The sequence below is a fragment of the Schistocerca piceifrons genome, chromosome 3 (assembly GCF_021461385.2).
Source record: "Schistocerca piceifrons isolate TAMUIC-IGC-003096 chromosome 3, iqSchPice1.1, whole genome shotgun sequence".
In the NCBI taxonomy this organism is placed as follows: domain Eukaryota; kingdom Metazoa; phylum Arthropoda; class Insecta; order Orthoptera; family Acrididae; genus Schistocerca; species Schistocerca piceifrons.
In genome coordinates, this window is record NC_060140.1 from 458,233,106 (window position 1) to 458,258,747 (window position 25,642).

General features: G+C 42.3%; 1 protein-coding gene across 3 annotated transcripts in view; it reads left to right on the plus strand.

Annotated features, from left to right (window-relative positions):
- LOC124789342 (acetylcholinesterase-like) overlaps positions 1-25,642 on the plus strand; it is a 137,105-nt gene that overhangs the window by 27,289 nt on the left and 84,174 nt on the right. The gene's annotated exons all lie outside the window — the stretch shown is intronic.

Genomic DNA, 25,642 nt, shown 5'->3' on the forward strand with positions numbered 1-25,642 from the left:
GAGCAACCGGCTCGTCACAATACGCCAGTCACTACTCTTGATGAACCGTGTTATTGTGTTGAAGTTGCATGGGCAGCAGTACCAGTACACGCCATCCAAGCTCTGTCTGACTCAATGCCCAGGCGTTCATGGCCGTTATTACGGCCATAGGTGGTTGTTCTGGGTACTGATTTCTCAGGATCTATGCACCCAAATTGCGTGAAAATGCAGTTCTAGTATAATATATTTTTCCAATGAATACCCGTTTATCATCTGCATTTCTTCTTGTGTAGCAATTTGAATGGCCAGTAGTGTAGTGTTTTTTTCATGCTGAGAAAGACTCCTCCAGAAATTCTGCACAAGGAAGCAGCGAAATGGCAACTGGGAAGGGAGTAATGGTTCTTCCACTTTTCGCCCTCAGTTCTTCTGTAATTAGGCTATCAATCTGTCTGTGATTCAAAGTGCTCAATGTTGTGTCATTTGTGCCAAGGCTGCCCTGCAGTGACCACCATACGGACACACGTCATATTGCGCTTCATTCATGATGCAATAGACACAGTTTTACCGCTTCATTACAGTAACTCATGTGTTAGCTCTATGCTGCGCATTTACTGAGATGACACTGTCATCGCTTGCATTAGCTGTTATTGTTTGCAAGTTAAGATAATTCAGTTACAAGACATATGGAGATCAAACGAAAGGAGTAATAAAAAAAGATAAACGAAATTCTTTGCGGCCTTAACGACAGTGTCAGAAGAGAGGAAATCTTGTTGGTACTGCAGACTGCAACAATAACGATATGTTGCGTTTCAGTCCCACAAGGAAAGACAATATCTATGTAGAAGCAAGGAAAATGGAAACCTTTGATGAAGAAACGAAAATTCAGTCTTCGAAGGAAGATACTGTTGGAAGAAAAATTGGAACTAATTCGGCCGATTTTCAGAAGCCAGTAGTCACTTTATTTACACTGGGTATTCTGCCGCACTTTGTTCACATATGACTGATGTCATTGAACTAAAGACACCTTCGGTCTTACCAGTGGCATCGTCATCATCGTCATCATCATCATCTTCATCTTCTTCTTTTTCTTCTTCATCATCATGATCACTGGGAAGCCATTCCCCTTCCCTCCTACCTCCAATCAACCAAAAATTTAAGATGGTGGAACTAAGTAATTGTGTTAATGTAAAATTAAAAACACTTTCCGCCTACTGCTTCTCTCTGCCCCCTATCCCCAATCAATCATCGTGTAGTATTAAAAATGAAAGAACCAATCAAAAACTCCAAGATGGTGGAAATTGCCGAATTGTGTTAGTGGGAAATTTAAAAAAAAAAAATAAACCTTCCCTTTTCCAGCCAGTCAGAGAGCGGGTTTGAAATGAGGCATAAATAACCTCCACTTGAAAGTCAAAGGTATACATTATTTAACAATGGAAAATCCAGTTTGGAACGTAACAATATTATGAAAAGGGAAGCTGATACTCACCATATAGCGGAGATGCTAAGTCGCTGATAGGCACAACAACAAAAATGTCAAAATATATTGTGACAGCCTTTTTGTGGACATCTGCGACTTAGCATCTCCGCTTTACAGTGAGCAGCAACTTTCCTTTTGCTAATATTGTTATATATACAGTATTTACATATCTCTGGCTAATATAAAAACGATACCTAAAAATAGTGTCAAATTACATTATTTCCAAACGACATTTTTACGTACACATCACACACACACGCACGCACACACACAAAAACACGCACACACGTGTTCTCCTCAGTGTATCTCGGCCGAGCGCCTGCACGTACCGACCACCTGCACAACGATTCTGATAGGCGGATCCTGGACCCAGTAGGGGCCAACTTGGCGGCAAGCGGATCGCAATTTATTCTCTACCAGAGCCCGGAAATCACAGCAGTTTCAGTGTGTGACACACCTGTTCGCTGGTCGTACCAAGGACCAATTTGGCTCACTTATACGACAGAGTGCGCAAGGATACCAAATGTCAAGACTGGTAAACCAAACCTAGTAAGTGTGCCCTCGGCAAATGAGCGATCCGAGATGTTTCAAGGCACACTGTTGGTACACTGTCAAGTCACACTTCACCACAGGCTCCCCAGTCTAAACAACTTGCAAATGAAGTCAGTTTCAGGACAGGTTCCAAGTACCCATCACACATACCAGAGCCTCGACTAGAAGTGCTTTCCAGACAAAAGTCCCACATCCGAGAGCTACGTACCTCTCTAGAAAAAAATTCCTTTTTCCTGCAAAGTGCATGAACGACACCGCCTTCACCCCATCTTGACCCAATCACAGGACTCTAGAGGCGGTAAATCTCCCATCCCACACGACAGCACAAACTCAAACAAAAAAAAAAAAAAGAACTGCCAATTACTGGCTTTTTTTTTCCGCAGAGGGGGATGATGATTTTCTCCGACGTCGTGTTACTTCCCACAGCAACAAGCGAACAGATACAATCTTAAAGATCTGTATGTAAATCACCTGTGCCTTGGAGCTTGTTAGTGCTAGCTATGAGGTATAATAACGATTCTGCCTCTAAACGTTTCTCGGATGGCAGAGTTTCTTATACAACCGAGGCGGCTGATGAAAGTGGTTCACAGAGCTATTTGCAGTATCGGCGAACACGAAAACTAGTGATTTTTTTCTACGCGTGGCTCTGCACACAATGCCTGGTTTATGACTCCACTGTGTAGACACATTCCTTCAGACTGTAACCCCCAGCCCAGACGTCGGCTGGTGCCAAGGCAATTATCGCAGCATTGTTCTGCTGGAGACCTGTCTCAATGAGAGGCTGCCCTGTCTGCCCCGTACAGCTGTGGGCCTATCCAGCAAGATTTACTGAAGGATGGGCTCGCCGCCAATTGCTCTGAACTCCCAATATGCCGTTTCTATGAGCTAAGAACCATAAAAATACCTCATGCTTTTAGGGCCCTACCAGGCTCCATCAACCTCTGCTCATGCCGTTAACTTTCTAGAGTCTAGCTCAAGGTGTGTCAGGTTGTAACAAAATTTTTAACAATTTCCCGTATACGAAAAATAGGTGAAAGAGTAACTGGTCCCCTGTCAAGGCGTTAGAGATGTGTGCAACCGGCCGGTACACCTGAGATCTGGCAGCTCTGCAAGACCTTGTTGCGATGATGACAGAATCCTCGCCCAACGACTCACTGTACTTTCGTTCACTGGCAAGTTTCCATAAACATTCTGCAAGCGCCTGTGATTATCTGTGATGCTCTGGTTTTCTGCCAAAAGAACCTGAATGACAGCTCTCTGCTTGGAACACATTTCCATTACAAAAAGAAAAAAAGAAAATGGCTCTGAGCACTATGGGACTCAACATCTTAGGTCATAAGTCCCCTAGAACTTAGAACTACTTAAACCTAACTAACCTAAGGACATCACACACACCCATGCCCGAGGCAGGATTCGAACCTGCGACCGTAGCAGCCTCGCGGTTCCGGACTGCAGCGCCAGAACCGCACGGCCACCGCGGCCGGCACATTTCCATTACAGATGCCATTTTGAAGGCTACGTATAGCGCCACCCTTGTCTGAAATTCAGGAAACTGTAAGGAATGAAGCGGGAATACTCCACAGTGTCCCAAACAAATTTTTCATTTCTTCAACCGAAATTGGCCAAGAAAAGAAGGGTGGCATTACTTACTGAACGCCGCTCAGACTTAATGGCGATAATTGGAAGGGGGGGGGGGGAGAGGAGAGAAGAGGTTTTTTTTTTATTTCCCAATAACACAATTTGGTTAGTTACAACATCTTGAACCTTTGATTGGCTCTTCCATTTTTCATACTTCACTTTTATTGGTTGGAGGTAGGGGCAGGGGAGAAGATGGGGAGGGGAAGGGACGTGGCTCGATGAGATCATTGGTAAGGAGAGCACGGATTGTCACATGAGGGATCGAGGATGCTGCCATCTTGGAATTTGCGACATTGGTCTCACATCTACAATACACAGCACCAAAACATCATTGCACACTCTCCCTTCCCTCCCACTCCCCCAAATTAAGTGAATTTTCCTAGCATACCATTCATTGAAGAGTTTCCATGACAGATTGCAAGCATTATTCATGCGAAAGATACCTAAGGTAGTTGTTCCACAAACGATAAAATTAAAGACAAAATCATAACTTAAAATTGAGCTGGATGGCGCAAGAATAGTTGACACATGTAATATTGTCACAACACTTTTATTAGCGAAATGAAAATTTTTCCAATTTTGCACTAAGTAGTATGGTCCATGGAAATGCATTTTACTTCATCACTTGTTCACTCCACTGCAGCAGACAACTTCGCGAAGGCGAGTGCACGTATTCCTTACAACTTTGCGCCGCACAACTTTATTTATCTCGTTGCACAGTTGTACTATTCGGGCACGCATTGCCACGACATTCTGTGATCTCAAAGGGAAAAGATTCTCTTTCAGTTATCCCCATAAAAAACTTCACAGGCATTTAAATCTGGACTTGAAGGAGGTCAAAAGAATGCTCCATGATAGCGATACGAGTAACGATGGGAAATCACAAGATTGCAGAATATTTTGTGTAGAAAATACAGTAAAGCATTAGACATGCTGTGTTGCGCCATCTTGCATAAACGACTGTGTGTTCAAATGTTCAAATGTGTGTGAAATCTTATGGGACTTAACTGCTAAGGTCATCAGTCCCTAAGCTTACACACTACTCAACCTAAATTATCGTAAGGACAAACACACACACCCATGCCCGAGGGAGGGAGGACTCGAACCGCCGCGACCAGCATGACTGCAGCGCCCCAGGCCGCTCGGCTAATCCCGCGCGGCACTGTGTGTTCATTGGAAGATTAGTAGCAAGAAGATATGACACAAAGTCAATTTCAAATATTGTCTTGTATCGGTCAGTCTGACAGTTTCATTGAAAAACACAGGTCCGATTAGGCCGTGACGTATAGAGTTGCCCACACTATCAATTTTCCCTCATGCGTGGTGTCTTCAATAACGTAAACACCTTTTGGTTTCCTGAGTTTCTCCTGGCGTATACAACTTTCAAATAACTTCCGGGAATTCAGCCAGGTAACACTTTCAGCGACCGCCGATATTTCGGCGGGAGAAATCCTTGCCATTTTCAAGGCAAACTGCAACGGACAGGCGGCGTACATGCAAATTTAAAACGTCGGTTCTCGGACTGAGGCAGAAAAGATAATACACACACTGAACACTAGTGCCACCGAAGATGACCAGAGTCAGAGCTATCGATAGTGAGACTATGAATTCGCAAGTGAGGTAGCATTGACTCTGTCCCTCTGTTTTTTGACAAGGGAGAGAGCCGGATTCCAAACAGAGTTTAAACAGAAACCTCCATCCCTGTTAACAAGGTTGCTCTCTACTTTAATCTCAACTGCCTCCCTAATAACACTGTCCCAATAGCTGGACGTGCATGCCAATATCTCGGTGTTATTATATAACATGGGGTGACCAGTATCGAAGCAATGTTCGGCAATAACAGATCTATTTGGCTGCTGTAATCGTGTGTGCCGTTTATGCTCAGTACATCGGTCCTCCACAGTCCTGACAGTTTGACCAGTATACGCCACGCCGCAGCTACAAGGAATGCGATATACACCCGCCTTACGCAGTCCGAGATCATCCTTAACGGAACTCAAAAGTGCTCTAATTTTAGATGGAGGTCGGAAAACACATTTCACATCGTATTTCCGTAAAATAGGACCGATCTTGTTGGACGTGTCTCCAACTTAAGGCAAAAAGGCAGTAGACTTAGGTGTTGACTCAGAATTATCATCAATCACCCGATGTACAGTTGGTCGATAGCGCAACGCACGTTCAGTCTGTCTATCACTATAACCATTTTGACGAAATGTAACTTCAAGATGGGACAGCTCAGCTGGCAAAGTCTCAGCGTCAGAAACGACATTTGCCCTGTGTACCAAGGTACGAAGTACCCCTTCACGCGGAGCCGGATGGTGACAAGTATTAGCCTGTAAGTACAAGTCGGTGTGAGTACGTTTCCTGTAGACTGCATGTCCCAATGATCCATCTTCCTTCCTCCTAACCAACATGTCAAGAAACGGAAGGCAACCATCCTCTTCTACCTCCATCGTAAAACGAATGTTCGGATGGATGGAGTTCAGATGTTCTAGAAAGACATTCAAATTCTCCCTACCATGAGGCGAAACAACGAAGGTATCGTCAACGTATCTAAAGAAACAGGCGGGTTTTAAAGGCGCCGACTCCAATGCACGTTCCTCGAAGTCTTCCATAAACAAATTTGCGATCACAGGAGACTACGGACTACCCATCGCAACTCCATCTGTCTGCTCGTAATACTGGTCATTAAATAAAAAGTAAGTGGATGTCAACACATGCCGAACGAGATTAGTTAATTCAGCACCAAACCTGGCCTCAATTAACCGCAACGAATCAGACAGAGGAACACGAGTGAAGAGAGAGACCACATCGAAACTCACTAAAATATCAGAGTCATTCAACCTCAGTCTCTCCAAACGACGTAAAAAATCAGCTGACTTCCTGATATGATGTTCACACCGACCTACTTGTGGTCTCAACAGAAAAGCAAGATGCTTGGATACACGATATGTCGGAGCGCCGATGTTACTCACTATAGGACGGAAAGGAACCCCTTCCTTGTGAACCTTCAGAAGGCCATATAACCTAGGGGGAACGGCACTATAGGTGTTAAGACTCTTGATAGTGTCCTGCGACAAACCACTTTTCTTCAAGAGGCTGTTGGTCTTTCTCTCAACACTTTTTGTGGGGTCAGCATCGATTCTGCGATACTCTGAATCAGATAGTAAACGTTGCATTATTTGTACATAATCATGTTTATTTAAAACAATGGTGGCATTGCCCTTGTCAGCAGGTAAAATAACAATACTAGGATCAACTCTGAGAGAGCGTAAAGCAGCCCTCTCTGCTGCTGTTACATTACTCTTGGGTGAACGAGCCCTAGTCAAAACACGGCATCCCTCCCACCTAACCTCCTCTGCAGCGTCAGGACGTAGTTTGCAAACTGCCTGTTCAATTGAACTAATAAAATCAACTACGAGCAAATTCTTCGGAGTGGGTGCAAAATTTAAACCCTTCCCTAGCACGGATAAGGTTGCGTCGTCAAAAGATTTCTCTGTGAGATTTATCACAGAACGTCGAGATATAACATCCGACTCCGCGCGATGAAAACGTTGAACTCTGCCAAATGCCGGGCAGTGACGGAGTTGTATTCCCAGTCGGCATGGGTCCATGAGGCACCGTCAAACCAATCCCAAGTGAAATCAGACACTTCAGATGCAACCATTAATAGAAAACGATACAATTCTTTGGAAACAGAATCCAAACGTCGACGAGTAAAACGAATCCTTTCGCGAACAAGAGCCAAACCATTACGTTGCTTGATACGATTGGCGGCAGCAGAATTAATATGGTGCACAATCTTAGCAAATGTTGAGACATGATTTTCATCACGACACCACAATAAAAATGACAAAGCACATTGCAGTCTAACTCGACAGCTACGAAGTTTATCCAACTTACGTAAACATCGATACATTTCCTCCCCGTAGAGGTAAACAATGTGAGACCTGGCTTGGCAAACATGATTATGTACAAAAGATGTAACGTTTACTATCTGATTCAGAGTATCGCAGAATCGATGCTGACCCCACAAAAAGTGTTGAGAGAAAGACCAACAGCCTCTTGAAGAAAAGTGGTTTGTCGCAGGACACTATCAAGAGTCTTAACACCTATAGTGCCGTTCCCCCTAGGTTATATGGCCTTCTGAAGGTTCACAAGGAAGGGGTTCCTTTCCGTCCTATAGTGAGTAACATCGGCGCTCCGACATATCGTGTATCCAAGCATCTTGCTTTTCTGTTGAGACCACAAGTAGGTCGGTGTGAACATCATATCAGGAAGTCAGCTGATTTTTTACGTCGTTTGGAGAGACTGAGGTTGAATGACTCTGATATTTTAGTGAGTTTCGATGTGGTCTCTCTCTTCACTCGTGTTCCTCTGTCTGATTCGTTGCGGTTAATTGAGGCCAGGTTTGGTGCTGAATTAACTAATCTCGTTCGGCATGTGTTGACATCCACTTACTTTTTATTTAATGACCAGTATTACGAGCAGACAGATGGAGTTGCGATGGGTAGTCCGTAGTCTCCTGTGATCGCAAATTTGTTTATGGAAGACTTCGAGGAACGTGCATTGGAGTCGGCGCCTTTAAAACCCGCCTGTTTCTTTAGATACGTTGACGATACCTTCGTTGTTTCGCCTCATGGTAGGGAGAATTTGAATGTCTTTCTAGAACATCTGAACTCCATCCATCCGAACATTCGTTTTACGATGGAGGTAGAAGAGGATGGTTGCCTTCCGTTTCTTGACGTGTTGGTTAGGAGGAAGGAAGATGGATCATTGGGACATGCAGTCTACAGGAAACGTACTCACACCGACTTGTACTTACAGGCTAATACTTGTCACCATCCGGCTCCGCGTGAAGGGGTACTTCGTACCTTGGTACACAGGGCAAATGTCGTTTCTGACGCTGAGACTTTGCCAGCTGAGCTGTCCCATCTTGAAGTTACATTTCGTCAAAATGGTTATAGTGATAGACAGATTGAACGTGCGTTGCGCTATCGACCAACTGTACATCGGGTGATTGATGATAATTCTGAGTCAACACCTAAGTCTACTGCCTTTTTGCCTTACGTAGGAAACACGTCCAACAAGATCGGTCCTATTTTACGGAAATACGATGTGAAATGTGTTTTCCGACCTCCATCTAAAATTAGAGCACTTTTGAGTTCCGTTAAGGATGATCTCGGACTGCGTATGGCGAGTGTATATCGTATTCCTTGTAGCTGCGGCGTGGCGTATACTGGTCAAACTGTCAGGACCGTGGAGGACCGATGTACTGAGCATAAACGGCACACACGATTACAGCAGCCAAATAGATCTGCTATTGCCGAACATTGCTTGGATACTGGTCACCCCATGTTATTTAATAACACCGAGATATTGGCATGCACGTCCAGCTATTGGGACAGTGTTATTAGGGAGGCAGTTGAGATTAAATTAGCGAGCAACCTCGTTAAGAGGGATGGAGTTTCTGTATAAGCCTAGAATGCATATACAGGGCATCCGTGGCCCTTGTATATCTTCATTTTTTTTTTAAATTTTGTAATTTTTTGTTTGATTTCAAACTGCTTTCTAGTACTCTTCCACTAACACTGTGACATTCCTCCTATCAAGTATGAACGAGATACCTTTTTAAGTTTTTTGTATAATTCAATACGTTTACCCATACACCGTGAATGCATAAACAGGGCTTCAGAAGCCCTCACACATTTATAAATATTCTTTAGCCTATATTGTCTTCAACATTTGTTTGGGAGCAGTTATTAATTCAACAATAACTGTAGTGGTATTTCCAGCAACAGGAGTGCCAACAGCAGCAGTAGCTGTAGTAGTAATAGTATAACTAAAAAATAATACACACTACTTTCACATATTGGCGATGTAGGTGTATTATTGAACCTTTTGCTATCAAATGTTTTATTATTGCATAGTATTGTTATCCTGTGCTGCTCTTGTCAGCCTCATTGTTACTGTAGTTTGTTTGTTGCTGCAAGGCCCATATTGTTACGAGTATGACTCGTTTAGTGCTGCACAAGCTGCTGTTGGAGAGACACGCCGTTTGCTATGGCTTCGACACGTAAAGCAAGAGAGTTAGTACGTGCAAATGCAGCTAATTTTGAAAGTGTTGTGGCTCAGTGGTTTGAAGAAAATGATTCTTGCGACGAAGGAAATATTTTTGAAGATGAAGTAGTGAAGAATCAGCCAATGCACCTGCAGATGTGAATATTGAGGCAGATGGCAGTCCTTCCGATAATATTACTTCATCAGAGTCTGAAAATGAAGAACCACCAGAAAAAGGTATAGAAAACCACACATACATTTGTCGGAATGGAACGATTTGGAAATTAGGTCCTCCTGCAACTTTTCGTACGCCTGTTCATAATATCGTAAAAGAAGGCACCTGATCCAGCCCGTGGTTTGAAAACCTGTAAAGCTAAGGATGCCTGGGACTATTTCATCTCCAAGGAAATACTAAAGGAAATAGTCAACTGCACAAATATTGAAGGCAGAAGAGTGGCTGCTTTACGTGGTAAAACGTGGAAAAACGTTTCACTTGCTGAAATGGAGGGTTTTCTTGGTCTTTTACTGCTTTCTGGTGTTGAGAAGAGTTGGGATGTCCCTATTAAAAAATTATTCTTGGATGATAAGGCAAATCCTACATATAAGGCCACCATGTCAGTAAATAGATTAGAGGATATAAGGAGAATGATTAGATTTGATGACAGGCGTACCCGTGAAGCTCGATCTGCAGATGACAAACTTGCAGCTGTTCGCTATGTATGGGAACTATTTCTTGACAAGTGTAGAAATAGAATGATTCCCAATGATTCGCTCACAGTTGACGAACAGCTAGTCCCATTCCGTGGAAGATGAAGCTTCACCCAGTATATGCCCTCTAAACCAGCCAAGTATGGCATAAATATATTTTGGTTATGTGATGCTACATCTGCATATGCTTTAGACGGAAACGTTTACACGGGAAGGAAGCCCCATGAACCTATTCAGAAAAATCTTGGATTGAATATGATGGAAGATCTTGCTAAAAGCATTGAATGATCATCAAAAAATATTACTGTTGACAACTTCTTTACTAGTGTGCAGCTGGCTGAAGAGATGCTTCAGAAGCAAATTACAGTGGTGGGAACAATAAAAGAAAATAAAGCAGAAATTCCTAAGGAGATGAAACCATCTGCCCAAGAGCGATTCATTCCTCTTTGTTTGTATTTAGAGGTGACATTACAATGGTGAGTTATGTTCCCAAAAAGAAAAAGTCTGTAGTTCTCATTACCACAATGCATCACGTCAGAAACATTGATGAAACTCATGCAAAAAAGAAACCAGATGTAATAAAGTTTTATAACTCTACGAAGGGTGGAGTGGATTAAATGGACCAGAAAATTCGTTATTACACTTGCAAGAGACAAACAGAAGATGGCCATTTGCATTATGGATGAATATGATGGACGTCGCAGCAATGAACAGTGAAATTTAATTTTCCGCCCAACATCTGATATACCATAGTGGAAGAAGTGATAAAAGGCATTTGTTCATAAGAGATTTAGCAGAGGAAATGGTAAGACCACTAATGGAACTTAGTATTCAGATCCCTAATCTTCCAAAGAAAATCGTTGATGCCATGCAAAGATGTGATGTTCAAAAAGATGTCATATTGCCAAACCAACTACCTGTTTCAGGAAAAAGAAGAAGATGCAATTATTGTCCATATAATAAACACAGGAGAAGTGCTATGACATGCATTAAGTGTAAAACTAACATTTGTAAGGAACATAGCGGGGTTCTATGTGCTTCTTGTTTGTCACATGTTGAAAACTAAGAAAAATGCAATTTTATGTGAACAATGAATAATAACTTTTTGTCAAAATATAGCCTATATACATAATATTGTGAATAATGAGTATGTTTTAATTGAAGAAATTGGTTGTAATGAATGTTATAAAATGTAAACTGCAACTTGTAAGTGAATTAATAAAATTAATTGTTTACGTTGTATGTAAATGGACGTAACTAATAAAAATTCACTATTAGAGTTTTTTAAAAAATTAATAAAATGTTAATCAGGCCCATCAGATCCTGTTACTGTACCTTAGGAATCTTCCAATATGACAATAAATTTGACAGAAATAAATTTAACTCCAAAGAATGATTATATGAAAAGAGGAAAATTTTAAATTAGGGCAGGGCCTTGGAAGACCTGCATATGCATTCATATGTGTTTTCGGCACCATGCCTCCTAGGATTAAACTCTGTTTGGAATCCGGCTCTCTCCCTTGTCAAAAAACAGAGGGACAGAGTCAATGCTACCTCACCTGCGAACTCATAGTCTCACTATCGATAGCTCTGACTTTGGTCATCTTTGGAGGCACTAGTGTTCAGTGTGTGTGTGTTATCTTTCCTGCTTTAGTCCGAGAACCGAGGTATTAAATTTGCATGTACACCGCCTGTCCGTTGCAGTTTGCCTTGAAAATGGCGGGGTGTCCTCCCGCCGAAATATCGGCGGTCGCTGAAAGTGTTACCTGGCTGAATTCCCTGAAGTTATTTGAAAATCTTTTGGTTTTTCTCTACCCTAAAAATCCAACAATTTTGTTTATTTACTGTTCTATTAGGTGGAAATAAGCTTGTCTTATAACCATGTGCTGAACATTATCTCAAAAACGATTCAAATGGCTCTAAGCACTATGGGACTTAATATCTGAGGTCATCAGTCCCCTAGACTTAGAACTACTTAAACCTAACTAACTTAAGGACATAACACACATCCATGCCCTAGGCAGGATTCGAACCTGCGACCGTAGCAGCAGCGCGGTTGCGGACTGAAGCGCCTAGAACCGCTTGGCCACAGCGTGCGGCGAACATTATTTCATCTTTTCCTTCTGTCCATAATGAATACCCCAGTCTTCTCTATTCGTTCTGCTCAGTCAGCTGCTGTAACACAGTCATTTTGTAAGGGAAGAGCGCGAGGTTAATCTGTAAAATTCTTTGTACAGAACGACATGATATCCCCATTCCCCTTGCTGCCCGCTGGGATGATCTGGGTTGACCTCGTTGAATGACGATCCGTAGCGCTGCGGTATTTTCCGGAGAACGAACAATGGGTGCCCGAGGTCGTTTCCCTTCGAACAAACTACATTCTTCCTAAAATTTTCTCGTTAATCGGAGAACTGTGCTGCTTGATGGAACCCAACGCGTGTGGAATATTGCCATATGTCTTCTTTGCATTGCTATGCCACTTTTCTATTCAACATAAAGGAGCACTGTCTTGACATGCTATTGAACAGATAAACGTCCATGCTCGGTCATGGCAAAGCGCCTAACTGCAAATCAAGACACTAGCGATACTGCAGCAATACGATATCTACCGACATTTCCATGAAACAAAAGACGTTGCAGCGAAATCTGAATGAAGTATTTCTTGATGTATAACGTTTATTCAGTGTTAAACTGTGTCAACTATTCGTGCGCTACCGTGTAGAATGAAGTGTATCACACATCTTGCATCAATAAGCTGAAATGCTCTACATGCTCTAAATTTTTACCTGACCAAAATGATAGGAGTTTCAGCATACAGTGTCGAAAATACGTATGCACTCAATATCAAAAATCTAAATAAATCAACATTTGCTGCGCAGATGGCCCGAAATTGACACACAGAGAATAGCATTGACAAAGAATTAGAGGTACTACATTTTATTGTGATAGGAATACAGTGTTCGTCTTTCATTCTGGAAACATCACTCAGGCTGTGGCTAAGTAATGTTTCTGCAATATCCCTTCCTCCAGGAGTGATAGTCCCCTAAGTTTCACAGGGGAAGTTTTTTGACGTTTGGAAGATAGGAGATGAGCTACTGAGGAAGTAAAACTGTGGATAGCTCAGTTTGTAGAATACTTGTCCACGAAAAGCAAGGGTCACACGTTCAACTCACGGTCTGGCAATAGCTTCCATCTTACAGAAAGTGTAATATCTTTACTGGATTGTATATTCCGTTTAAGATTTTCTGTTGCATATAATTCCTACGCGGTATATCGGGTGGTTATAATTAAACTTTCCCTGTTTAACACATTATAACACGGAAACTAATTACCATACGAGGGCCAAACTTGGCAGCATAAATGTCAAGGACATGGGAAGATAAATAACGCGGAATCAATTCAATTGAAACACTTTTAAAGTGCTGCTATGGCACATCACACCATTACGCCTGCAAAAGGGGCACAATATGGCGCCCATTAGTGCCCAGAAGAGTCTGAAAACGCAGAATTCCATTCTGCAAAACAGAACGAAGCATGTCCGCAGGTGTGCTAGCTACCTCTCTTGCTTTGCTGCGCTGCAGATCGGCACATGTTTGAATTTTTCCCCGTAAACCCTGTCTTTCAGGTATCCCACAACCAGAAATCACAGGGAGTGAGATCAGGTGATCGTGCCGGGCAAGCATTTGGAAACGGTCGGCTGATAATTCGATCGTTTCCAGATGTGTTTCGGAGAAGCAGGTAAACTTAACAAGCTTTGTGCTATGGGGCCCCATATAGCACGAAAACTGTTGAGTTTAATGCGTCTCTCTCCTGTAGGGCGGGTATGACATGCTGGCGAAGCACATCGCAGTAACGCTGGCCAATCACACTGCACGTCCTTGGTCCTTGAGCGCCAATCTGTTCAAAAAAGAATGGGCCAATGAGGAACGTAGCCGTGAAGCCACACCATACGGTGATACGTTCGCCATACAGAGCAACTTCAGATGCACAGTGGCCGGAGCTGAAGATCCTCGCACTCGGCAATTCTGTGTGTTCACCTCACCCGTCAGAGAAAAATGAGCTTCGTCTGCCCATAGGATGGTCCAGGCCAGCTCTCGTCAACTTCAATCCTTGCGAGGAAGTGGACAGCGAAGTCAACACGTTGTTGTGAGTTCTGTGGTGCAAGCTGCTGTGCGATATGGATGTTGTATGGATATCTTTTGAGAATGGTTCTAAGCACCTTCCGTATAGTGGACCACGGGATGTTCAACCGTCGTGATACAGCGCTAGCACTGCCTGACGATCGGGAACTGCGCGCCAACCACCTGTCGTGCAACCGGTTGTCGGCCTCTTCCCGGAGTGAAGCCCAGTTCTCAAGTTAATTCGAACTTCTTCCTCAAGCTCCTTTCAGCCGGCGATATTCTCGAAGTGCAGCTGCAGGATTACTGTTGCTGTGATAATGGAGTTTCACCAATAGCGCTCTGCTCCTTTTGTCCAAGCTTATGTTGACACATCAACAAGCGCACTGCTACTGGTCAGGTGTGTGAGACTATGAATCACGGTGACTGATCACGGCACCTGGTGGCCATAGTTGGAACTGAATGGTGGTGGTGAGCCAAATGGAAATCGTACACCTCATACTCCAGACATTAGTGCTACAAAGTTTGGTACTAGCACGGCAATTAATTTACGTGTTAAAACGTGTTGAATAGGGAAAGTTTAATTCTAACCTCCCGGTATGTCCGAGATAACATTTTTTCATCTTTCTGGTCGATTCCAGTTGTCCTTCTCTTCCCCTACTTTGTTCATTACTTCTTCCTTCATAAGGCTCTCAGTAGCCCTTCAAACCACATCTCAAAACTTTAAAATGGCTTTCTTCTTTTTTTATTATCCATGATTCACTATAGTATGACATCCACTTAAGACATTATATTTAGCATATCTTTACTCAGCTCCATTGGATTTCTTCTTCTTTTTTTGCTCATCAGTCTACTGACTGGTCTGATGCGGCCCGCCACGAATTCCTTTCCTGTGCTAACCTCTTCATCTCAGAGTAGCACTTGCAACCCACGTCTTCAATTATTTGCTTGACGTATTCCAATCTCTGTCTTCCTCTACAGTTTTTGCCCTCTACAGCTCCCTCTAGTACCTTGGAAGTCATTCCCTCATGTCTTAGCAGATGACCTATCATCTAGTCCCTTCTCCTTATCAGTGATTTCCACATATTCCCTTCCTCTCCGATTCTGCGTAGAACCTCCTCATTTCTTACCTTATCAGTCCACCTAATTTTCAACATTCGTCTATAGCACCACATCTCAAATGCTTCGATTCTCTTCTGTTCCGGTTTTCCCACAGTCCATGTTTCACTACCATACAATGTTGTACTCCAGACATACATCATCAGAAATTAAGGCCGGTATTTGATATTAGTAGACTTCTCTTGGCCAGAAATGCCTTGTTTGCCATAGCGAGTCTGCTTTTGATGTCCTCCTTGCTCCGTCCGTCATTGGTTATTTTACCGCCTAGGTAGCAGAATTCCTTAACCTCTTTGACTTCGTGACCATCAATCCTGATGTTAAGTTTCTCACTGTTCTCATTTCTACTACTTCTCATTACCTTCGTCTTTCTCCGGTTTACTCTCAAACCATACTGTGTGCTCATTAGACAGTTCATTCCGTCCAGCAGATCATTTAGTTCTCCTTCACTTTCACTCAGGATAGCAATGTCATCAGCGAATCGTGTCATTGATATCCTTTCCCCTCGTATTTTAATTCCACTCCTGAACCTTTCTTTTATTTCCATCATTGCTTCCTCGATGTACAGATTGAAGAGTAGGGGCGAAAGGCTACAGCCTTGTCTTACACCCGTCTTAATACGAGCACTTCGTTCTTGATCGTCCACTCTTATTATTCTTCTTGGTTGTTGTACATATTGTATATGACCCGTGTCTCCCTATAGCTTACCCCTACTTTTTTCAGAATCTCGAATATCTTGCACCATTTTATATTGTCGAACGCTTTTTCCAGGTCGACAAATCCTATGAAAGTGTCTTGATTTTTCTTTAGCCTTGCTTCCATTATTAGCCGTAACGTCAGAATTGCCTCTCTCGTCACTTTTTTTCCTAAAGCCAAACTGATCGTCATCTAGCACATTCTCAATTTTCTTTTCCATTCTTCTGTATATTATTCTTGTAAGCAGCTTCGATGCATGAGCTGTTAAGCTGGTTGTGCGATAATTCTCGCACTTGTCAGCTCTTGCCGTCTTCGGAATTGTGTGGATGATGCTTTTCCGAAAGTCAGATGGTATATCGCCAGACTCATATATTCTACACACCAATGTGAATAGTCGTTTTGTTGCCACTTCCCCCAATGATTTTAGAAATTCTGATGGAATGTTATCTATCCCTTCTGCCTTATTTGACCGTAAGTCCTCCAAAGCTCTTTTAAATTCCGATTCTAATACTGGATCCCCTATCTCTTCTAAATCGACTCCTGTTTCTTCTTCTATCACATCAGACAAATCTTCACCCTCATAGAGGCTTTCAATGTATTCTTTCCACCTATCTGCTCTCTCCTCTGCATTTAACAGTGGAATTCCCGTTGCACTCTTAATGTTAGCACCGTTGCTATTAATGTCACCAAAGGTTGTTTTGACTTTCCTGTATGCTGAGTCTGTCCTTCCGACAATCATATCTTTTTCGATGTCTTCACATTTTTCCTGCAGCCATTTCGTCTTAGCTTCCCTGCACTTCCTATTTATTTCATTCCTCAGCGACTTGTATCTCTGTATTCCTGATTTTCCCGGAACATGTTTGTACTTCCTCCTTTCATCAATCAACTGAAGTATTTCTTCTGTTACCCATGGTTTCTTCGCAGCTACCTTCTTTGTACCTATGTTTTCCTTCCCAACTTCTGTGATGGCCCTTTTTAGAGATGTACATTCCTCTTCAACTGTACTGCCTACTGCGCTATTCCTTATTGCTGTATCTATAGCGTTAGAGAACTTCATATGTATCTCTTCATTCCTTAGTACTTCCATATTCCACTTCTTTGCGTATTGATTCTTCCTGACTAATGTCTTGAACTTCAGCCTACTCTTCATTACTACTATATTGTAATCTGAGTCTATATCTGCTCCTGGATACAACTTACAATCCAGTATCTGATTTCGGAATCTCTGTCTGACCATGATGTAATCTAATTGAAATCTTCCCGTATCTCCCGGCCTTTTCCAAGTATACCTCCTCCTCTTGTGATTCTTGAACAGGGTATTCGCTATTACTAGCTGAAACTTGTTACAGAACTCAATTAGTCTTTCTCCTCTTTCATTCCTTGTCCCAAGCCCATATTCTCCTGTAACCTTTTCTTCTACTCCTTCCCCTACAACTGCATTCCAGTCGCCCATGACTATTAGATTTTCGTCCCCCTTTACATACTGCATTACCCTTTCAAAAATATCCTCATACACTTTCTCTATCTGTTCATCTTCAGCTTGCGACGTCGGCATGTATACCTGAACTATCGTTGTCGGTGTTGGTCTGCTGTCGATTCTGATTAGTACAACCCGGTCACTGAACTGTTCACAGTAACACACCTTCTCCCCTACCTTCCTATTCATAGCGAATCCTACACCTGTTATACCATTTTCTGCTGCTGTTGATATTACCCGGTACTCATCTGACCAGAAATCCTTGTCTTCCTTCCACTTCACTTCACTGACCCCTACTATATCTAGATTGAGACTTTGCATTTCCCTTTTCAGATTTTCTAGTTTCCCTACCACGTTCAAGCTTCCGACATTCCACCCCCCGACTCGTAGAACGTTATCCTTTCGTTGATTATTCTATCTTTTTCTCATGGTAACCCCCCCCCCCCCTTGGCAGTCCCCTCCCGGAGATCCGAATGGGGGACTATTCCGGAATCTTTTGCCAATGGAGATCCGAATGGGGGACTATTCCGGAATCATTTGACAATGGAGAGATCATCATGATACTTCTTCAAATACAGGTCACATGTCTTGTGGATACACGTTACGTGTCTTTAATGCATCCTCATGTCGTTGATCATTGCTGATTCGTCCGCCTTTAGGGGCAATTTCCCACCCCTACGACAAGAGAGTGCCCTGAACCTCTATCCGCTCCTTCGCCCTCTTTGACAAGGCCGTTGGCAGAATGAGGCTGACTTCTTATGCCGGAATTCTTCGGCCGCCAAATCTGATTATTTATCAAAACTTGGGCAGTGGCGGGGATCGAACCCGGGACCGATGACGTTTTGATTATGAGTCAAAGACGCTACCCCTAGACCACGGGTAACCCCTTCTACTTGTTAGTAACTTCATCATCTTTTCAAACTCTCTCTTTTCCATAGATACCTTACCGATTATTTTTTCTGTGTGGCTTCTGTTCCACATCATTAAACATCCCAGATACGGAAATGATTTTACTTGTTCTACTTTTTTGTCTAAGAATACGTTGCATTGGGGCTTAATTATAAAATGAAAATAATTTCAGTAGCTGTGTGTGTCCGGCTACGAAGTCTCGTAACCGGTTGGCCCTGACTAGTATTAGTACGCAATCTGACTGCATAAAATAGCAATAAAGAATGAAGAGAAATTTCCGTTAACACAATTGATTAATTAAGTCCCCTGCAACTATAAAAGCTACGAAACAACAAAGGACAAGTGTAACTGTTCTGTGTGCGATAGTGTGATTCAACGTACATGTATCTGGCACGGTTCTTCCTCAATACGACAAGATATTTGTAACACCATTTACAATGGACTAATTAAAAAAACCAGAAATACTATAATTGCACACAGAAACCAGAATTACAAGTCTAATACATGAACACGAGCCAGATGCTTTGTTGACTGAACCTGTGACCAAGAGGCGCTATTATTAAGGAGATTTGAAATTTAAAAAAAAATTGTTACCTCCATATATATTGACGAAAGATACACTGTGATCATTGCAACATCTTCCACATATACATTACACCAACCGAACAGCATCTACTCTCTCACCCAGCAGAACAATAACTGCACACGACATGCTCTCAACTAGCACTGCTCTCGACATCGTCTGAACAAGCACTGCCCACGGCAACCTCTGAACTACAACTGGCCACCGCAACCTCTGAACTACGACTGCCCCAGTGGAAGCGGCGGAATAATACTCTTTGGCGCAATCTCTGGCGCTGTGACTCAGTGTAGTCACCTTTCAATGTTAACTAGATCTTCCTTCTTGCTTATTATTATCAATTATGTCTTTTCTGTAGTTTTCTTTTCATGCTGTACTACTTGTCACTTTTTGCAAATTCTTTGGCATCTGGTCTAACTACCTTCTGATCCCAGCGGCACTACACGATCATCCGCGTATTATACAGTCTTTACCCCTTCTCCTTCAATAAAAAAGCTTCTTGCGTCCTCTACGGCCTTGGCTGTCAATTCTTCTCCATATTTGTTGAATAGCTTCGATGATAATGAGAGTTCTTGACTAGCATTCTGTAATGTGGCCATTTTCCTCTAAACATACTTCAAAGGATGATATTCAAATTCCCTTGATCAATTAGTCGATCAGTTACACTGCCCTCTAATCGCAGACCTATATTAACATTAACGGACTCAGCATACAGGAAAATTAAAACAACCTTCGGTGACATTAAAAGCAAGGGCGATAACATTAAAAGTGCAACGGGAATTTCACTGTTAAATGCAGAGGAGAGAGTGGATAGGTGGAAAGAATACATTGGAAGCCTCTAAGAGGAGGAATATTTGTCTGAAGTGATAGAAGAAGAGACAGGAGTCGATTTAGAAGAGATAGGGGATCCAGTGTAAGAATAGGAATTTAAAAGATCTTTGGAAGACTTAGATCAAGTAAAGAAGAAGGGATAGATAAAATTCCATCAGAATTTCTAAAATCATTAGGGGAAGAGGCAACAAAACGACTATTCACGTTGGCGTGTAGAATGTATGAGTATGGCGACATGCCATCTGACTTTCGGAAAAATATCATCCACACAATTTCGAAGACGGTAAGAGCTGACAAGAGCGAGAATTATCGCACAATCAGCTTACCAGCTCATACATCCAAGTTGCTTACAAGAATAATACACAGACGAATGGAAAAGAAAATTGACGATGCGCTAGATGACGGTCATTTTGGCTTCAGGGAAGGTAAAGGCACGAAAGAGGCAATTCTGACATTGTGGTTAATAATGGAAGCAAGACTAAAGAAAAATCAAGACACGTTCATACGATCTGTCGACCTGGAAAAAGCGTTCGACAATGTAAAATGGTGCAAGATGTTCGAAATTCTGAAAAAAAGTAGGGGTAAGCTATAGGGAGAGACAGGTCATATACAATATGTACAACATCCAAGAGGGAATAATAAGAGTGGACGACCGAGAACGAAGTGTTCGTATTAAAAAGAGTGTAAGACAAGGATGTAGCCTTTCGCCCCTGCTGTTCAGTATGTACATCGATGAAGCAATGATGGAAATAAAAGTAAGGTTCAGGAATGGAATTAAAATTCAAGGCGAAAGGATATCAAAGATACGAATCGCTGATGACGTTGCTATCTTGAGTGAAAGTGAAGAAGAATTACACAATCTGCTGAACTGAACGAACAGTCTAATGAGTACAGAGTATGGATTAAGAGTAAATCGAAGAAAGACGAAGGTAATGAGAAGTGGTAGGAATGAGAACAACGAGAAACTTAGCGTCAGGATTGATGGCCACGGAGTAGATGAGGTTAAGGAATTCTGCTACCTAGGCAGTAAAATAACCAATGACGGTCGGAGCAAGGAGGACATCAAAAGCAGACTAGCAACGGCAAAAAGGACATTCCTCACCAAGAGAAGTCTACTACTATCAAACATAGGCTTTAATTGGGGGAAGAAATTTCTGAGAACGTATGTCTGCAGTACAGCATTCTATGGTAGCGAATTATGGACTGTGAGAAAACCGGAACAGAAGAGAATCGAAGCATTTGGGATGTGGTACTGCGGACGAATGTTGAAAATTAGGTGGACTAATAAGGTAAGGAATGAGAAGGTTCTGCGCAGAATCGGAGAGGAAAGGAACCTGTGGAAAACACTGATAAGGAGAAGGGACTGGATGATAGGTCATCTGCTAAGACATGAGTGAATGACTCACACGGTATTAGAGGGAGCTGTAGAGGGCAAAAATTGTAGAGAAAGACAGAGATTGGAATACATCCAGCAAATAATTGAGGACGTATGTTGCAAGTGCTATTCTGAGATGAAGAGGTTAGCACAGGAGCGGAATTCGTGGCGGGCCGCATCAAACCAATCAGAAGACTGATGACAAAAAAAATTAACATTGTCAGTCGCTGTTTTTCACTTCTCTGTTTGCTTTTCTACTTTTAGTATTTATTTGGTGGAGGCTTCGAGGACCTGAAAGCTTAAGTGTTGGATGCACGAGATAAGGGTCCTTTTTAGAGGAATTTTCCGCTATAAAACTATTAAGATACGGGCAGGCGTCTATCCGCAGGTAGTGAGCTTGACCTCCTTGTGCCCCCAGCTCACTCTCCAGGCGGTTAGCAGAACACGCATTCTTCTGTCGAAAACATAAAACTCTCTAGAAGCCTTTTATCCAGGTAAGAGATCTCTAGGTTTGTGAATGTCCGTTACGCTGTCCCAACGTAACACTCAGTTTCAACTTTTAGAATACAGCGTTCTGGTTGGATCATTCTGTCGTTTTCGGGAGAGCCCTCTCTATTACGCTGATCCAAAGTGCGGTTTTTCGTTCATCAATTTGAGAAACATGTCAAGAATCGGGAGAAGTCTCCTCGCTCCAGCTGCCCACCTCTGACCGATCGATTGTAGTATAATGATACAGGAAATAGCAGGAAACTGTTTAACGCTGTTACGTATTTTTCTTTCGTTGGAACTCACATGCTCCTGGGAGGCTATTTCCGTTTCTGGTATCATGACAACCGATTTACAAAAAGCATTTGGAAACAACACTTCTGTTCAAGCTATTGTAAGCACTTTGCTTTAGACTTTGTATAGTACAATCCACTTCAGGCTTTTTTTAAAGAGCTCAGTTTAAGTCAGAAGAGATGACTGATAGGACAAGCCTGGAAGGACGTCTGTACTTAAGCACTAATAGTACAAAGAGAGGGCGGAAGTCATATTCTCCAGCCACCATTGGCGCCAGCTACCTTATTCACTTTCTACGTATTTTCATTCACTCCCTTAAGGAGCCTGGTTTCTAAAGTTATTTATCCAGCTTGCTGCTCTCAATTTTGACAATTCTAAAGTGCTTGCTCCTATCTTTTGGTGTACTTTCTATATGTAATTAACAATTAACGTAATCACTGGCCGTGTGCGCAAATTTTTAATGTAATTGTTTTATCCACCTGTGCCAAGGTTATACTTTATTGCTACACCCCATTATTCATTTGTCAGTGTTTCTTTATAAATATCAGGAGGTACTTATCATGTCTAAAGGTAATAAGTCTAATTGTTATTGTGACTGTTTGTTTTCATTTAGAGCTAGAAATTCCTCCTCCCGTTAGCATGTCTCTGTGAGTGATGTGGCACCCACGTGTTTCATGTTTAGTTGCCATACCCCTATTAATATTTTTTTCATATAAGACATTTTCCTTTGTGTGGCAGTATCTTCTTTTTAAATTAATCTGCGTGATCATTTTGGGTGGGTCCTGACTCTGTTGGACATCAGACTCTCCATAACCACTTCCATTGCCCATCTCTTCCATCGCCTCATTCCTTGTTCTGTCACTTTCTACTTCGTGTACACCTCCTTTATTGAACTTCTATCATCCCAGTCTATACCCACAACTTTTAAGATGTTCATCAGTGTACTCCAGCTGTTTCTATCGAACTCCATCCCTGGTCGACCAAATAAAGATGCACCTCCTTGCTCGTTTTTGTTATTTCCTCAGTCATCCTCACACAACCTACAGCAACTCTTGTTTCTTTTCCCCATTTTCCTCATACTAGTTTTAGGTAAATAAGCTCTTTATGAATAAATAGGTGCTAAGACGAGCCGAACCACCGGAAATGGGTAAATCCCAAAGCTGGGAATTTGGACAATTGTTGCTACCATGGCCTTTGTACAGTTGATGCACCAAAAATGGTGGAGTGTCAGACAAGTTGAAAAATGGCTCCTTACAGTCTTATGAGAGTCTGTAATAATTTACAGTCAGGTATTAAAGCAAATCTGAATATAACTGCAATCTGAGAAAAACGAAGCGCACCTAATGATACAACAATATTTCAATATCTTTAAAACTACAGAGGTATATATTTCCCAGTGAACCTTTGAATTAACAACTTTTAAATGCTTCATGCGATTTCAACAAACGATATCTCAGATGACGTCATAAAAGTGGTCCCGTGTTCGTGGACACCACAACTGAAAAGAGAAACAAAAAAGGCTTCTGAGAAGCAGACATAAATAACTGTTTAAACCATATTTAACAACAATCTGTCGTCACTTGCACAAGAATACTGGCTTATTTATTCATGGAGAAATACTTATCTAAATTTATTGTGGATGTTATGAGTGTGATAAATGTTAGTAAAATTTTTTAAAGTATTGTTGTAACACATTACTTTAGTCCACAAAGTGGGCACATTGAGTCGCATGAAGTCTGTGGAACGTAAGAACGATGTACTTTTGGTGGGGATGATGTTCATCCAATGGAAAAGTAGACAGTAGCAGAACCTTATGGGAACCAAGTGGAGACTGGGACTTTTCGTGAGAAGAGCTCAAGGGAGCGATTCATGACAGTTTTTTGTTTGTGCTGGCTGAAGACAGACTTGCCTGTCGTAATGTGCATCATTCAGCTGTATAGGTGATAGATTATGGGCAGTGAACAGTCGCTAAGAGAGTTTAACTTTTGAGGTCGCTTTTCGCTTGGATCTTGAAGAGGACACTTAGACGTTTGTTCTGGAAGAAGGCAGACCAGCCTGTGGTAACGTGTGACATTTGTTTCTGTTAGTGACAGACACTGGGCGGTGAACGGCGGTTACAATACTGTAACTTTTGAAGGGGCTTTATATTTCAAGAGGTCTGAATGTGCTACAGAACAGGACTAACTTTTTCTGCTTCTTTTGCGGAACTGTGGACAGACAGAGTATGAATTAAAACCGTTTGTACCACGTTTGTCAACTTGTGAATCATGTTAACTCTCAACTGTTTTGAGCTGGCGAATATTTCGTGTATTGTCATTCGTATATCTTAAATTACAATCTACTTTGATTTTGCTACCATTCTCGTGAAGCTCTCAATATAACTTTACTGCATTTGGTAAGGCTATTTTCTTTCTGTTAACTGAATATCGTAGGACCACTTCTAGTTTATTTGAGATGTTCTTTCTTGAACAAACAGTATTAAACATAATTCTCTTTCGTCTAGAAATTACATACGAAAGCACAGAACCCTTGTTTAACTTTTATTTTGTGCATGGGCCAAGTACAGTACGAGCAATCATAGGTAAAGGAACAACTAGTTTAGTTGCATAGGACGCTGTTTAGAAGAGCAACTACTCAACAGTAAGCATCAGGTACCGTCGCATATTCCGTCTCTAATGGCATCATTGTTGATGGGACAGTAATATTCTCTCGTCGTGGGCCAGCTTAATCAGGATTTACCATACAAAAGTACAAAAAAAATTCCATTTTAAAAACACTGATAAAAAACATTTCATACTCATGTTATTAAGTTATGTTGTGTTATGTTACGTTATGTTAACCAGGGACCTAGAAACGACGGAGAGGCTCCGTCCCCGCCGCAGCCGCAGTGGTCCGCAACCCCACGACGACTATCGCAGTCCACTTCACCCCTCCGCCGCCCCACACCGAACCCAGGGTTATTGTGCGGTTCGGCCCCGGTGGACCCCCCATGGAACGTCTCACACCAGACGAGTGTAACCCGTTTGTTTGCGTGGTAGAGTAATGGTGGTGTACGCGTACGTGGAGAACTTGTTTGCGCAGCAATCGCCGACATAGTGTAGCTCAGGCGGAATAAGAGGAACCAGCCCACATTCGCCGAGGCAGATGGAAAACCGCCTAAAAACCATCCACAGACTGGCCGGTTCACCGGACCTTGACACAAATCCGCCGGGCGGGTTCGTGCCGGGGACCGGCGCTCCTTCCCGCCCGGAAAGCAGTGCGTTAGACCGCTCGGCCAACCGGACGGGCATGTTATTAAGTTAAGTCAGTGACGGTATTCGATAGGTTTATTAATTTTCTGCCCTTC